We start from the raw sequence: 3617 nt of genomic DNA on the forward strand, positions 1-3617 counted from the left end.
GCCACCCTTGCTGCATGAACACAACACTGCTGACTCGCTCGTGTACACGGCTTATCGTGCCTGCGATTAACTCGCTCGTCCGTGCCGGCTTACAATGCCACGGCCGAATCATCTGTTTGTGCCGCCTCTGATGTTGCGATCATCTTTACCGTCCGTCTCTCGCAATCTGGTCTACATCAATACGCCGGGCCGCGCCTATCTGCATGAGCTATTTATTGAGTATGAGCAAGTCACTGCTTGGGTACCCCGGTTTCTTCTAACAATTTGGAGGCAAATTATTATATATTATCAGCCACCGTCTGCACTGGATGGCTCAATGGGCAGGCGCACAAGTCGTCGCCACTATAGTTTAGTTAAGTTCAAACAGCCAGTTGGAAGGAACCATTGGCCGAGTTGCTGACACGGTTCATACAGGATCATTTATAACCCTCCACAGTCACCTCAACCTTCTCTGGACTTGCATCGTGCTATCAATACCGATGATATACACCTTATGTTATGGTCAAAATATGAAGAATCTCAAGCCAAATCTTTGAGTCGTGTTAAGACTCAGGGGCTATGATGACATGACTCAGCAAACATTGCCAGTTTCAGCAAAAATCAAGAACCACGGGTCATTGGAGGGAAAAAAACCCGGTCCCGGTGGCTACTGCTGCATTGATGTAAAGGCCGTCAGAAACTTTTCGGCTTAAAGAAGGTCTCTGGCAAACAAAAATTTCCGGCTCAATTGAAGAGTTCTGGGTGATCAAAAGAATATCCGGTTTAAAATCCGGCTCAAGAGATATCTCTCTCCTACAAAGCTTTAAAGCTCCCAATATCCGGCTCAACGCTAGGTTCAAGAAAAATTCGTTACTCACAAGTTCGAGTTCTCAGAAAAATTAAAGGGACCAAAGAGAGTTTGTTGCAAAGCACAACTCAAACATAGGTACCCTGCTTCAAAGACCAATTAGGAGCTACTGATTGTATTCGAATCATTGCTTAAACCCTTTTTTGGGTCCGACTTTGATCGTATTCAAATCAGAGTCGTTAAAAAACTCTCAAGGTCATTTGAGGGCTTCTTGTTCAAACATAGGTCGTATTCGAACCAAAGAGAACATAGCTATCGGTACCCTCTTGATCGGCGCAATGGCAGACCCAAAAGGGGGCTTCTTGATCGTATTCAAATCATAGCTTAACCGCTTTCTGGGTCCGACTTTGATCGTATTCGAATCAGAGTCATTAAAAAACTCTCAAGGTCACTAGGGGGCTTCCTGTTCAAACATAGGTTGTATTCGAACCAAAGAGAACATAGCTGTCGGTACCCTATTGATCGGCGCAATGCCAAACCCACTAGGGGGCTTCATTGATCGTATTCGAATCATAGCTTAACCCCTTTTGGTCCGTCTTACTAATCGTATTCGAATCAGAAGCCTCGCTTTTCTCTCTCTTTTTGAATTAAGTTTTTTGAAATGGTCTTTCAGGTTTATCTTGATACTTTTTGCTCATATCTGAAGCACATATATGTGGTCTCTATTTACCCGGCCTCGCTTTGGACGATAGGTCGCCAGCACGTGACAATATTAAATACTTGGCAGTATTGGCTTCTAAGTTTTGGGTTATCACCCTTACTGCACAGGTCACATAAATCGGTAGTACAATTCAATATCACATGTATGATATTGTTATTATAGTTATGTTTAAAGTTCTGGTTCATACCAGCCCTATCTATGACTATTTTAAACATCAGTGGTTATATGTGAGATATTATGACCTGCCCTGCGGTAAACCGCCAGGGTATATGTTGTTTAAACTCTGTGCAGGATTTGGAGAACTATGACTTACATAAATGATTAAGTTCAAGATCATCATCAAAATTGATGCTTCAAAATGATTACCAGTTCTGGATTTTCTCAAAGGCTATAAGCCGCCGGTTTATAAAAATTCCAGCTTACAATGAATGCGCATTAAGTCGCGATCGGCCAAGAGCCGCCGAGTATTTAAACTTCGGATCTACTTGTTAACCGATAAGGTATTCAAATTTATAATAGCCAAACTTGGCTGGATTTTCATGATTATATTAAATACTTGGAAGTTTTGTCCTCTAAGTTTTGGGTTATCACATTTACTACATTGATATGGTTTTCAAAGTCGCTTTAGTGCAATGTCTATTATTTTATCAATGGATATGATTTATTCTACAATGGAAGGAATAGTCCCGAGTCGCTGCAGGCTTACGACCCGGCACTTGGGGGCTACATTACTCGAGTTGAGATTACATCAAATATGCAAGTCCCATGTCACTGCCAGCATGCACCATGGTACTTGGGGGCTAATGCAAAGTCATTTTTGGCTCACTTTATTGAAGATCCGACTCATCACATTATAATGAGCCGGCCCTTGAAGATTACCAATTGCTCATGTCAAAACCTCAAGGTACACAAGTCTTAATCCATTATATTGAAAAGGTCCACTACTAAGTTGGTAGAGTACAAAGCTCTTAACCTTATGGACGTGGGTTCAAGCCCCATGGTGGAGATTACATCATATGATGTTATTATCAACTAATTATATACAGAAGTCCCTGCTCATTATTGCATAATGACGCGACCCTTGGGGGCTACACTGGTTGATGTTTTTATGAGCATAAGGCAATTACAAGTCACAGGTTGCTGCAAGCATGACAACCAGACACTTGGGGGCTATAGGTGATATACATATAAGGGAGAAAAAAATCTTCAATTATGAGCAGACTAGATTAAACCGTAGTCACCAATAATTATGACCCGGCATAGGCTACAATTATGACTCGGCATCATCTATTTATAATCCGACAATTTTGGTAATCATAAATTGGCAAGTTTCTACATCTTCAAGCCGGCTGAATATCGGTTGAATATTGCAAGACCCATATTTTTGTAAAGTCAGAGCATTTAAGGCCGACTCAAATGGATTATTTCTTATAATATCTCTCTCCAAGAGCCAATGTCAGCAAATTGATTATGAAGCTGGCCTATTGACCCGGATTTTTCAGAAGAGGTGCCTGGATTTTTTGCATTGGCAAAGTTTGAACATGTCTGCTAAAGGAGATTTGCTATAAGATCATAGACATACACCCAGGAGGAAATGACAAGGACTTAAGGATGACCAGGTGCCGGCTCAGGAGAACTTTTAAACCAGAGCACAACCTGTCAAATTTTTTCTTGTGTTTATTTTGCAGCATAAGTTTACCATGGATAAATCCAAGCTAAATTGGGGGATAATGTCGGGGATATACCCCGCGGTGTAACCCGCTAGATGTATGACCTGGCTAGAACTTGGCGACTCACTGGCGACCCGCCCGGACTTGGCAGTTTACGGGAAACCCGCCTGAACATTGCAACTCACTGGTGACCCAGCGGGCGGGTCAGACGGATGACAAGGCCCAAGGCCCAGAAGGCCGACTCATGCTATGGTGGGCCGGTTTACGAGGAAATACATAAGGAGTTTTCCTTAAGGGGGCAGACTAGGATTCCACTGGTAATAGACTAGTCCTAATCCGATTAGGACTCCACATGTAAACCGCCCCTTCAACTTATATAAGGAGGGGTAAGGCACCCCAAGAGAGAGAAGAAAAAAATCTCTAAGGATAGACACAACTA

Source organism: Triticum aestivum, chromosome 7B (assembly GCF_018294505.1).
Source record: "Triticum aestivum cultivar Chinese Spring chromosome 7B, IWGSC CS RefSeq v2.1, whole genome shotgun sequence".
NCBI classification, from domain to species: Eukaryota; Viridiplantae; Streptophyta; class Magnoliopsida; order Poales; family Poaceae; genus Triticum; species Triticum aestivum.